The following is a 14,008-nucleotide window of genomic DNA, read 5'->3' as shown; positions in this document are numbered from 1 at the left end:
ATGATAGCTATGTTGATCTTCTTTATTACAGTAACCATGTTTTGTATGTATCCCATAACATCACGTTGTAAACTTCAAATATGTGCTATAAAATTTATTTTTACAAAATAAATGAATAGACTCAAGACACAGCATTATAATAAAATACAGTTAGATCGAAGGAATGTTTTAATGTTCAATTACATTGTAGGGTGGCTATAATTAACAATAATTTATTGTATATTTTAAAACAGAAAGGAAGATTTGAAATGTTTCCAACACAAAGAAATGATCAAAGTTTGAGGTCATAGATATCCTAATTTCCCTGATTTTGTCACTATAGTTATATGCATGTGTCAAAATATCACATACCCAATAAATATGTACAATTATTTTCAATTTTTAAAAAAGAATATATTTATATAAAAATCTGCTATGTTTTTTCTGGATTAAGACTATGATTTTCATAAAATTCTCCATCTGTTTTTTGTATTTTTGCTTTACATATTTTGAAGTAATGTTACTAGGCACTGTTACATCTCTGTATAAAATACCCAGATATAAAGTAAAAAAAAAAAAAACAAACAACAAAACAACAAATCCATAAAAAGGAACAAGTTGTTGTGCACACATGTTGGATTGATCTCAAGGGAATTGTACTAAGTAAAGAAAGCCAATCTCAAAAGATTACACTGTGTAATTCCATTTATATAACATCTTTGAAATGATAAAATTATAGCAATAGAGAACACATTAGTGGTTGCCAGGGGTTCAGGAAGGAGGTGGCTTTGGTTATAAAAGAATGGCATGAAGAATCCTTGTGATGGAACTGCTCCGTATCTTAACTGGTTTAGGGTGGATCACACAAATCTAAATATCATAAAATTGCCTAGAACTAAATACACAAATGAGTGCATGTACAATGGGTGAAATTCTGAAAAAGGAGGCCTGAATTGTATTTGTCAGCTTCCTAGATTTGACTTGATACCGTAATTATGGAAGATGTTACCATTGGGATAAACTGTATGAAGAGTATATGGGATCTCTGTTTTCACATCCTTCTATAATTATTTCAGGATAAAAAGTTTTTTCAAAAAAATAAATTCACAGGATCAGAGGGGGCACTCATAATTAAAGCACCGTAAACACACACACAATTTTGGAATAGAACACTTAAATAATTAAATGGAAGCAATACAATTATTATTATTATTATTATTGTTTTTAGAGACAAGATCTTGCTGTGTTGCACAGGCTCAAGTGCAGCAGTGTGATCCTAGCTCACCAGAACCTCAAAGTGCTGGGCTCAAGAGATGTCCTGCCTAAGCTTCCTGAATCCCTAAGATTACTTGCACAAGCCACCACACCCAGCTAATTAAAACTAACTAACTAACTAACTAACTAGCTAACTAACTAACTAACAGAAAACATTCTTTGTAAGAGTCAGGGTCTTGCTATGTTACACAGGCTGCTCTTGAACTCCTGACCTCAGGTGATCCCTCCTTCTCAACCTCAAAAAGTGCTGGGATTATAGGCATGTGCCACCATGCCTGGCCTAATATAATGATCTTTTATGACTCACAACTGTACAAAAGTTAAGTGACTAAAATTAACTAGGAAACTAAATCAAGATATAAGTGCTATTAAGATACTGACATTCTATCTACTGTTTGTAGTCAAACAATTGTATATATCTATATAATATTTCCATAATTATAAGTACACATTAATAAATATAAATTATTTTTAAAAATAGGCTATTATAATAGTCTATAATATAAATTAATGTGCCATAATTTATTCAACTATTTTGAATTGATAGGGATTTACATTTTTCTGCTATAGTAAATAAATATTCTTGCATATATATTCTTATATATTGGTGTTTTTATTTCTGTGTTATAAATTATGATAAATGAGATTGCTCTTAATTTTAATATCTTAATATTAATAGATGTTGCCAGATCATTTTCCCAAAATGGTCATAATAATTAAGATTTCCACATTCAAGCATGCAGTAAATAGTTCCAGTCTTTTAATTTTTGCATACTTAATAGGCATAAAGTGAATTATCATTGTAAGTTTAATTTACATACCTCTGACTCCTTCAGAATTTAGGTATATTTTTATGTCTGTTGATCATTTAAATCTGCTCTTTTATGAATTGTCTTCTCAATTTCTTTGCTTATTTTTCCTCTAATTGTCCAATTCTTATCAATTTGCACAAACGCTGTACACATGGATTTAACTCTCTCTATCCACTACATAGCAAGTATTTCCCAAAATCTATTTTATGTCTATTGACTTACTCTATGGTATCTCTTGTGTTCATAAATTTGTAATTGCTCTGCTGTGCTGTGCTTTTAAAGCCTCTGGTTTTCCAGTCTCCGTTTGGAAGGCGTTTGTTCCTTCCAAATGTGTAGATTCTTAGATATTTTTAAGTAATTTTTTTTTCACATTTTAGATTTTAAGCCTCCTGAAATTTATTTTTGTAACTAGAGTAACAAACATTTAAATAACATGTTATGATTTGCTTCACATAAGACTCATGCCTTTCTTGTTAACTTCATTCCTAAGCATTTTCTAATTTGTGTGTAGAATGCTTTTTCTCATTTTTTTTTTTTTTTTTGGCATGCTCATTGTTGGAATAGAAAAAAAGCTACTGATTTTTTGTATATTTACCTTACATTCTGCAACCTGTAAGGTTTTACCAAATTATCTTATACAATCTAAGAATATTTTTTTCTAGAGTCTATTGAGTTTCTAGAAATGTAATAGTCTTAACAAAAAAAAAAAAAAAAAGAGAGAGAGAAGATTTTTTGTCTTTTCTTTTCTAATGTGTTTTTTTAGCTCACTGTGTTTACTAGAACAAAATAATTGAATAACCACTATGAGAACAAGCATTCCTGTCTGGTTTCTGATTTCTAAGTTTAATATTTTTAGGATTTGGCATCTAGAATAATATTTGCTTTTTTTTGTTATATTGTTAGTTTATGTTCCTCTGACTCCATCAGAATTTAGGTATATTGTATTTTTTTTAGGCACTTAATTCTACTTTCCTATGGATTGTCTTCTCCACTTCTTTGCTTATTTTTCTATTGTTTGTCGAACTTTTATCAATTTGCCTAATATTTAATTGTTATATTCACCTTTTATATTATGTTTATATTTAAGTAATCTTTTACTGTTTTATTTAAGTTTTAACTAGGAATGGCTATGGACGTACCAAATGTTCTTTCAGCATTTATTGATGGGAATATATATTTTTTCTCTAGTGTGTTGATACACTGGATTATGTTGATAGAATTCCAGATACTGAGTTAGTCTGCATTTCTTCAATAAAGTCTGCTTTATGGAATATTTTTCTTTTAAATATCATTGGATCTACTCAGTAATAGTCTAGTTAGAATGTTTATATTTATAAACATGTGAAATTAGCCTATTCCTTATTAAAATAATCTCCTTTTTGTTTTTTGACATTAGAGTTATACTGACTTCATAAAATAAATCAAGCCACCTTTCCATATTTTCGTAAGACCTAAATTAGTTTACCTGACATCAGATTTATCTGCTCTTTAAATATTAAATAAAACCTAACCAGGTTGGGCGTGGTGGCTCACGTCTGTAATCCTACCACTTTGGGAGATTGAGGTGGGTGGATTGCCTGAGCTCAGGAGTTCAAGACCAGCCTGGGCAACATGGTGAAACTCCATCTCTACTAAAAATACAAAAAAGAAAAAAATAGCTAAGCATGGTGGTGCATGCCTTTAATCCCAGCTACTTGGGAAGCTGAGGCACGAGAATCGCTTGAACCCAGGAGGTAGAGGTTGCAGTGACCAAGGTGGTGCCATCGCACTCCAGCCTGGGCAACATAGGGAGACTCTGTCTCAAAAACAAAACAAAACAAAACAGCCAACTGTGATTCCAGTGGACCCTAATTATTTATAGTAGCTCTCTAATCATTTTCCAACTCTTCTTTTTATATTTAAAAAATTGATACATAATAGATGTACATATATTTTGGCAATCTGATAATTTAACACAATGTAATTTGTAAAGATCATATTTGGAATATCCATCATCATAAACATTTGTCTTTTATTTATGCTAGAAACATTCAAATTTTTATCTTCCAGTTATTTTGAAATATACAGTAGATTAAACTATAGCCACGCTACTCATCTATCAAACTCTAGGTGTGTTAGGGTTCTCTAGAGGGACAGAACTAATAGGATATACATATATATATATAAAAAATATGTATTTATATATTATATGTATACACACACACACACACACACATATATAGGGGGGTTTATTAAGTAGCATTGGCTCACACAAGATCACAAGGTCCCACAATAGGCTGTCTGCAAGCTGAGGAGCAAGGAAGCCAGTCCAAGTCCCAAAGCTGAAGAACCTGGAGTCTGATGTTTGGTGGTAGGAAAGATCCACAACAGGTGAAAGATGTAGGCTAGGAGGGTAAGCCGGTCCAGTCTTTTCACGTTCTTCTGCCTGCTTTTATTCTGGCTGTACTGGCAGCTGTTTAGATTGTGCCCACCCAGATTGAGGGTGAGTCTGCCTTTCCCAGTCCACTGACTCAAATGTTAATCTCCTTTAATAACACCCTCACAGACACATCCAGGAACAATACTTTGCATCCTTTAATCCAGTCAAGTTGACACTCAATATTAACCATCACACTAGGTTTTATTGCTTTTCTATAAAATTTCCATCAAACTGTATGTTTGCATCAATTAATCAATCTCTCTTCACCCTCCCCTTCTCTCCTACCCTTGCTGCTCTGGTAACCACCAATCTACACTTTATCTTCATGAGACATGCATTTTTAGCTTCCATAAATGAGTGAGAACATGTGATATTTGTCTTTCTGTGCTTGACTTATTTCACTTAACATAATGAACTACAGTTCCATCCATGTTGCTGCAAATGGCAAGATTTATTCTTTTTACAGCTGAATAATATTCCATTGTGCATGTACACCACATTTTCTTTATCAGTTCATCCCTTGATGGGCACTTAGGTTGATGCCATATTTTGGCTATTGTGACTAGTGATGCAGTAAACATGGGAGTGTAGATACCTCTTTGGTATATTTATTTCCTTTCTTTTGGATATATACCCAAGTGGAATTTCTAGATTATATGGTAGTTCCATTTTTAGGTTTTTGAGGAACCTCCAAATAGTTTTCTATGGTGACTGTACTAATTTATATTCCCATCAACAGTATATGAGTGTTCTCCTTTTTCCACATCCACACCCACATCTGTTATTCCCTTTCTTTTGGATAAAAGCCATTTAAGCTGGAGTGAGATAATATTTCATTGTGATTTTGATTTACATTTATCTTATGATTAATGATGTTGAACATTTTTTTCCATATACCTGTTGATTGTTTGTGTGCTTTCTTTTGATAAATATCTAGTCAGATCTTTTTGTCCGTTGTTAAATCAAATTATTTGCTTGTTTTTGCTGTTAAGTTATTTGAGCTTCTCATGTATTCTGGTTATTAATCTCTTGTCATAATCTGTCACAGGAAGAGAGAAAAAAATCTCTTGTCACACGGCTAGTTTGCAAATATTTACTCTTATTTCTGTGGGTTGTGTCTTCATTAAGATGATTGTTTCCTTTGCTATGCAGAAGTGTTTTAACTTGATGTAATCCCATTTGTAGTCTATCTTATCTAAAAAGTGTAGGTATTCCTGCTCTTTTTCTGGTTTTCGACTGCCTGGAATATCTTTTTTCACCCCTTCACCTTCAGCCTATATATGTCTTTATAGGTGAAGTAGGTTTCTTGTAGGTAGCATAGAGTTAGTTCTTTTTCTTTACACACTCAGCCACTCTATACCTTTTAACTGAAAAATTGTATCAATTTTCATTGATTCATTTTTTTAATGAGTGAGGATTTACTAAGCTAATGTTGTTGCTTGCTTTCTGGTTGTTTTGTAAGTCCTCTCTTCCTTTTTTCCTTTCTTACTGTCTTTTTTTTTTGTGTGTTTAAGTGATTTTCTCTGGTAGTATGTTTTAATTCATTGCTTTTGTTTCTAGTGAATCTCTTATTGGTTTTTGCATCTTTGTTACCATGAGGCTTACACAACACATCTTATAGATATAACAAGTTATTTTAAAGTGATGACAACTTATTTTAGATCACAATTAAAAGAATAGAAACAAAGAAACAATTTTAAAACTTGACATTTTAATTACCCCCAAAACATTTTGACTTTGTGTTGTCTCAGTTTACATATTTTTCATATTGCCTGTCTCTTAACAGGTTGCTATATCTATTATAATTTTTGATAGCTTCATCTTTTAATCTTCATAGTAGGGCTGCTCTGCCTATGGAGTAGACACTACATTTTCATTCCTTTACTTTCTTAATAAACTTGTTTTCACTTAAAAAAACAAACTTCATAGTAGAGTTGTGAGTGAATTGCCCACCACAATTGCAGTATTAGAATATTCTAGGTTTGTCTGTGTACTTAATTTTCCCAGCCAGTTTTACACTTTACATGTTTTCTTTTTGCGTGTTAGGTTTTTTTTTTTTTTTCCAGATTGTAGACTTCCTTTTGCAATCCTCGTAAGACAGGTCTGGTGTCTGACAAGATTTTCTTTCAGATTGTAGACTTCCTTTTGCAATTCTTGTAAGGCAGATCTGGTGGTGGTGAATTTTCTCAGCTTTTTGTCTGGGAAAGCTTTATCTTTCCTTCATATTTGAAGGATAACTTTGCTGGACACAGTATTCTTGTATGACAGTTTTTTCATTGTTTTGTTTTTTAGTTTTAGCACTTTGAAAATGTCATCCTATTCCTGCCCTGTATGATTTCCATTGAGAAATCTGTTGCCTAATGAATTGGCGATCCTTCATATGTTATTGACTTATTTTCTCATTCTACTTTTAAGATCTTTTCATCCTTGACCTTTGAGAGTTTATTATATGCTTGTGGGGATAGTATTATCTGGCTTGAATCTGTTTGGTTTTCTCTGACTTTCCTATAGCTGGATATTTCTCCCTTTCTCAAGTTTTGAAAAGTTTTCTGGTTTTTTTTTTTTTTTTTTTTTAAATAACCTTTCTTCCCCTTGCTCTTGCCCTACTCCATCTTGAACAACAATGATTCTTATATTTGTTCTTTTGAGGTAATTTTCTGTATCTTGTAGGTGACCTTCGTATTTTTTATTCTTTTTTTTCTTTTTTCTACTCCAACTGTATTTTCAAATAGCCTATCTTTGAGTTTACTGGTTTTTTCCTCTATTTTATCTATTCCACTGTTGAGAGTCTCTCGAATTTTTCAGTTCAGCAAAACTCTTTGTCAGTTCCAAGGGTTCTATTTGATTTTTTAAGTATTTTATTCTCCTTGTTAAATTTCTCTAATAAATTTTCGAATTGTCTTTCTGTGTTGTCTTGGAAATAACTGAGTTACACTGAAGGATTATGTATTCTAGTCTTCCCTGTCTGGCTTATTCTGATTTTTCTCTTAGGTATATTTGCTTAGAGATTCTTTGTGACTTATAATACATCTGTTAATTTTCTTTTTTGTTGTTGTTATACTTTAAGTTCTAGGGAACATGTGCACAACATGCAGGTTTGATACATAGATATACATGTGCCATGTTGGTTTGCGGCACCCATCAGCTCATCATTTACATTAGGTATATCTCCTAATGCTATTCCTCCCCCAGCCCCTGACCCCACAACAGACCCCACTGTGGGATGTTCCCTGCCCTGTGTCCAAGTGACCTCATTGGTCAATTCCCACCTATGAGTGAGAACATGTGGTATTTGGTTTTCTGTCCTTGTGATAGTTTGCTCAGAATTATGGTTTCCAGCTTCATCCATGTCCCTGCAAAGGACATGAACTCATCCTTTTTTATGCTGGCGTAGTATTCCATGGTGTATATGTGCCACATTTTCTTAATCCAGTCTATCATTGATGGACATTTGGGTTGGTTCCAAATCTTTGCTATTGTGAATAGTGCTGCAATAAACATACGTGTGCATGTGTCTTTATAGTAGAATGATTTATAATCCTTTGGGTATATCCCCAGTAATGGAATTGCTGGGTCAAATGGTAATTCTAGTTCTAGATCCTTGAGGAATCACCACACTGTCTTCCACAATGGTTGAACTAATTTACTCTCCCAACAGTGTAAAAGCATTCCTATTTCCCCACATCCTCTCCAGCATCTGCTGTTTCCTGACTTTTTAATGATTGTCATTCTAATTGGCATGAGGTGATATCACACCGTGGTTTTGATTTGCATTTCTCTGATGACCAGTGATGATGAGCATTTTTTCATGTCTATTGGCTGCACAGACGTTTTCTTTTGATAAGTGTCTGTTCATATCTTTTGCCCACTTTTTGATGGGGTTGTTTGTTTTTTTTCTTGTAAATTTGTTTGAGTTCTTTGTACATTCTGGATATTAGCCTTTTGTCAGATGGGTAGATTGCAAAAAATTTCTCCCATTCTGTAGGTTGCCTGTTCACTCTGATGGTAGTTTCTTTTGCTGTGCAGAAGCTCTTTAGTTTAATTAGATCTCATTTGTCTATTTTGGCTTTTGTTGCCATTGCTTTTTGTGTTTTAGTCATGAAGTCCTTGCCCATGCCTATGTCCTGAATGGTATTGCTTAGGTTTTCTTCTAGGGTTTTTATGGTTTTAGGTCTAACACTTAAGTCTTTAGTCCATCTTGAATTAATTTTTGAATAAGGTATAAGGAAGGGATCCAGTTTCAGCTTTCTACATATGGCTAGCCTGTTTTCCCAGAACTACTGATTGAATAGGGAATCCTTTCCCCATTTGTTGTTTTTGTCAGGTTTGTTAAAGATCAGATGGTTGTAGTCATGTGGTGTTATTTCTGAGGCCTCTGTTCTGTTCCATTGGTCTGTATCTCTGTTTTGGTACCAGTACCATGCTTTTTGGGTTACTTTAGCCTTGTAGTATAGTTTGAAGTCAGGTAGTGTGATGCCTCCAGCTTTGTTCTTTTTGCTTAGGATTGTCTTGGCAATGCAGGCTTTTTTTGGTTCCATATGAACTTTAAAGTATTTTTTTCCAGTTCTGTGAAGAAAGTCATTGGTAGCTTGATGGGGATGGCATTGAATCTATAAATTACCTTGGGTAGTATGGCCATTTTCACGATATTGATTCTTCCTATATATGAGCATGGAATATTATTCCTTTTCTTTGTGTCCTCTTTTATTTCATTGAGCAGTGGTTTGTAGTTCTCCTTGAAGAGGTCCTTCACATCCCTTGTAAGTTGAATTCCTAGTTACTTTATTCTCTTTGAAGCAGTTGTGAATGGGAGTTCACTCATGATTTGACTCTCCATTTGTCTGTTAATGGTGTATAGGAATGCTTGTGATTTTGCACATTGATTATGTATCCTGAGACTTTGCTGAAGTTGCTTATCAGCTTATGGAGATTTTGGGCTGAGATGATGGGGTTTTCTAAATATGAAATCATGTCATCTGCAAACAGGGCAATCTGACTTCCTCTTTTCCTAATTGAATACCCTTTATATTTTTATCTTGCCTAATTTCCCTGGCCAGAACTTCCAACACTATGTTAAATAGGAGTGGTGATAGAGGGCATCCCTGTCTTGTGCCAGTTTTCAAAGGGAATGCTTCCAATTTTTGCCCATTCAGTATGATATTTGATGCGGGTTTGTCATAAATAGCTCTTATTATTTTGAGATACGTTCCATCAGTATCTAGTTTATTGGGAGTTTTTAGCATGAAGGGCTGTTGAATTTTGTCGAAGGCCTCTTCTGCATCTATTGAGATATTCATGTGGTTTTTGTCACTGGTTCTGTTTATGTGGTGGATTACGTTTATTGATTTGCGGATGTTGAACCAGCCTTGCATCCCACAGATGAAGATGACTTGATTGTGGTAAGCTTTTTGATGTGCTGCTGGATTTGGTTTGCCAGTATTTTACTGAGGACTTTTGCGTCAATGTTCATCAGGGATATTGATCTAAAATTCTCTTTTTTTGTTGTGTCTCTGCCAGGCTTTGGTGTCAGGATGATGTTGGCCTCATAAAATCAGTTAGGGAAGATTCCCTCTTTTTCTATTGATTGGAATAATTTCAGAAGGAATGATACCAGCTCCTCTTTGTACTGCTGGTAGAATTTGGCTGTGAATCCATCTGGTCCTGGACTTTTTTTGATTGGTAGGCTATTAATTATTGCCTCAATTTCAGAGCCTGTTACTGGTGTATTCAGAGATTCAGCTTCTTCCTAGTTTAGTCTTGGGAGGGTGTATGTGTCCAGGAATTTATCAATTTCTTCTAGATTTTCTAGTTTATTTGCATAGAGGTGTTTACAGTATTCTCTGATGGTAGTTTGTATTTCTGTGGGATTGGTGGTGACATCCCCTTTATCATTTCTTATTGTACCTATTTGTCTCTTCTCTCTTTTCTTCTTTATTAGTCTTGCTAGAGGCCTGTCAATTTTGTTGATCTTTTCAGAAAACCAACTCCTCAATTCATTGATTTTTTTGAAGGGTTTTATTATGTCTCTATCTCTTTCGGTTCTGCTCTGATCTTAGTTATTTCTTGGCTTCTGCTAGCTTTAGAATGTGTTTGCTCTTGCTTCTCTAGTTCTGTTAATTGTGATATTAGGGTGTCGATTTTAGATCTTTTCTGCTTTCTCTTGTGGGCTTTTAGTGCTATAAATTTCCCTCTACACGTTGCTTTAAATGTGTCCCAGAGATTCTGGTATGTTGTATCTTTGTTCTCGTTGGTTTCAAAGAACATCTTTATTTCTGCCTTCATTTCTTTATTTACCTAGTAGTCATTCCAGAGCAAGTTGTTTAGTTTCCATGTAGTTGTGCGGTTTTAAGTGAGTTTCTTAATCCTGAGTTCTAATTTGATTGCATTGTGGTCTGAGAGACAGTTTGTTGCGATTTCTCTTCTTTTACATTTGCTGATGAGTGCTTTACTTCCAATTATGTGGTCCATTTTAGAATAAGTGTGATGTGGTGCTGAGAAGAATGTATATTCTGTTGATTTGGAGTGGAGAGTTCTGTAGATATCTACTAGGTCTGCTTGTCGCAGAGCTGAGTTCAGGTCCTGGATATCCTTGTTAACCTTCTATCTCATTGATCTGTCTAATATTGACAGTGGGGTGTTAAAGTCTCCCATTATTATTATATGGGAGTCTAAGTCTCTTTGTAGGTCTCTAAGGACTTACTTTATGAATCTGGGTGCTCCTGTATTGGGTGTATATATATTTAGGATAGTTACCTCTTTTTGTTGAATTGATTCCTTTACCATTATGCAATGGCCTTCTTTGTCTCTTTTGATCTTTGCTGCTTTAAATTTTGTTTTATGAGAGACTAAGATTGCAACCCCTGCTTTTTTTGTTTTTCTGTTTTACTTGGTAGATTTTCTTCATCCCTTTATTTTGAGCCTATGTGTATCTCTGTACGTGAGATGGGTCTCTTGAATACAGCACACTGATGGGTCTTGACTTTATCCAATTTGCCTATCAGTGTCTTTTAATTGGGGCATTTAGCCTGTTTACATTTAAGGTTAATATTGTTATGTGTAAATTTGATCCTATCATTATGGTGTTCACTGGTTATTTTGCCATTAAATGATGCAGTTTCTTCATAGCATCTCTGGTCTTTACAATTCTACCTGTTTTTGCAGTGGCTGGTACTGGTTGTTTCTTTCCATGTTTAGTGCTTCCTTCAGGAGCTCTTGTAAGGCAGGCCCGGTGGTGACAAAATCTCTCGGCAATTGCTTGTCTTTAAAGGATTTTATTTCTCCCTCTCTTAAGAAGCTTAGTTTGGCTGGATATGAAATTCTGGGTTGAAAATTCTTTTCTTTAAGCATGTTGAATATTGGCTCCCCACTCTCTTTTGGCTTGTAGGGTTTCTGCTGAGAGAGCTGCTATTAGTCTGATGGGCTTCCCTTTGTGGGTAACCCGACCTTTTTCTCTGACTGCCCTTAACACTTTTTCCTTCATTTCAACCTTGGTGAATCTGACAATTATGTGTCTTGGGGTTGCTCTTCTCAAGAGGTATCTTTTTGGTGTTCTCTGTATTTCCTGAATTTGAATGTTGGCCTGCCTTGCTAGGTTGGGGAAGTTCTCCTGGATAATATCCTGAAGAGTGTTTTGCAACTTGCTTCCATTCTCCCCTTCACTTTCAGGTATACCAGTCAAACGTAGATTTGGTCTTTTCAAATAGTCCCATATTTCTTGCTTTGTTCATTTCTTTTTACTCTTTTTTCTCTAACTTTGAATTCTCACTTTATTTCATTAATTTGATCTTCAATCACCGATATCCTTTCTTCCACTTGATCAGATTAGCTACTGAAGCTTGTGCATGCATCACATAGTTCTTGTGCCATGGTTTTCAGCTCCATCAGGTCATTTAAGGTCTTCTCCACACTGTTTATTCTAGTTAACCATTCATTTAATCTTTTTTCAAGGTTTTCAGCTTCCTTGTGATGGGTTCAAACTTCCTCCTTTAGCTTGGAGAAATTTGTTATTACCAACCTTCTGGAGCTTACTTCTGTCAACTCATCAAAGTCATTCTCTGTCCAGCTTTGTTCTGTTGCTGTCAAGGAGCTGTGATCCTTTGGAAGAGAAGAGGTGCTCTGATTTTTAGAATTTTCAGTTTTTCTGCTCTGGTTTCTCCCTATCTTTGTGGTTTTATCTACCTTTGGTCTTTGATGTTGGTGACCTACAGATGGGGTTTTGGTATAGATTAACTTTTTGTTGATGTTGATGTTATTCCTTTCTGTTTGTTAGTTTTCCTTCTAACAGTCAGGACCCTCAGCTGCAGGTCTGTTGGAATTTGCTGGAGTTCCACTCCAGACCCTGTTTGCCTGGGTATCACCAGCAGAGGCTGCAGTGTAGCAAGTATTGCAGAACAACAAATATTGTTGCCTGATCCTTCCTGTGGAAGCTTCGTCCCAGAAGGCAGCTGCCTATATGAGGTATCTGTCAGTCCCTAGTTGGAGATGCCTTCTAGTTAGGCTACATGGGGGGTCAGGGACCCACTTGAGGAGGCAGTCTGTCCATTCTCAGAGCTCAAACACTGTGCTGGGAGAACCACTGCTCTTTTCAGAGCTGTCAGGGACATTTGAGTCTGCAGAAGTTGTCTGCTGCCTTTTGTTCAGCTATGTCCTGCCCACAGAGATGGAGTCTAGAGGCAGTAGGCCTTGTTGAGTTGCAGTGGGCTCTACCCAGTTCGAGCTTCCCAGCCACTTTGTTTACCTACTCAAGCCTCAGTGATTGCAGACGCCCTTCCCCCAGCCAGGCTGCCATCTTGCAGATCAACCTCAGACAGCTGTGCTAGCAGTGAGCAAGGCTCCATGGGTGTGAGAGCCACCAAGCCAGCCACAGCAGAGAATCACCTTGTTTTCCGGTTGCTAAGACTTTGGGAAAAGCACAGCATTTGGGCAGGAGTGTCCCCTTTTTCCAGGTAGTCTGTCACGGCTTTCCTTGGCTAGGAAAGGGAAATACCCCAACCCCTTGCACTTCCCTGCACTGCTTCAGCTCGCCCTCTGAGGGCTACATCCACTGTCCAAAGATTCCCAGTGAGATGAACCAGGTACCTTAGTTGGAAATGCAGAAATCACCCATCTTCTGCATCAATCACACTGGGAGCTGCCGACCAGAGCTGTTCCTGTTCGGCCATCTTGGAAAGCCCCCTGATTTTCTTTCTCTTCTTTTCTTTTCTCTTTCTCTTTCTCTTTCTGTTTCTTTTCTTTTCCTTTCTTCTTTCTTTCTTTCTCTCTTTCTTTTTTTCTCCTTCCTTCCTTCCTTTTTCCCCACTAGGTTTCTGATGCCATTTTGGCACTAAATAGCACTTTAAGCCCTGGTTTGCTTGGTTCTAGTAAACAATCAGAGTGCTATCCATCCCAGATAAGGGAGGTTCCAAAGGGGATATCCCAGTAGTGTGGGAAGGCTGGCTAAGGATTCATGCCCAAGGGACCTGTGGAAGAAACTTCCTGTAGTGTGGCACTGTTGAACAGCCACTCTAATTTGATGTCTCCTTTG

The 14,008-nt window shown here is 35.9% G+C and overlaps 1 protein-coding gene across 1 annotated transcript in view; it reads right to left on the bottom strand.

The window, feature by feature from the left end:
* The window catches only part of DBI (diazepam binding inhibitor, acyl-CoA binding protein), a 343,175-nt gene extending 329,510 nt beyond the window's left edge, over positions 1-13,665 (bottom strand). Inside the window, exon 1 of the mRNA XM_050752752.1 lies at positions 13,656-13,665. The gene's annotated coding sequence lies outside the window, so the exon portion shown is untranslated. The remainder of the gene's footprint in view (positions 1-13,655) is intronic.
* Positions 13,666-14,008: the final 343 nt, after the last annotated feature.

Source organism: Macaca thibetana, chromosome 12, assembly GCF_024542745.1.
Source record: "Macaca thibetana thibetana isolate TM-01 chromosome 12, ASM2454274v1, whole genome shotgun sequence".
In the NCBI taxonomy this organism is placed as follows: domain Eukaryota; kingdom Metazoa; phylum Chordata; class Mammalia; order Primates; family Cercopithecidae; genus Macaca; species Macaca thibetana.
This window is presented reverse-complemented; position numbering and strand designations above follow the sequence as displayed.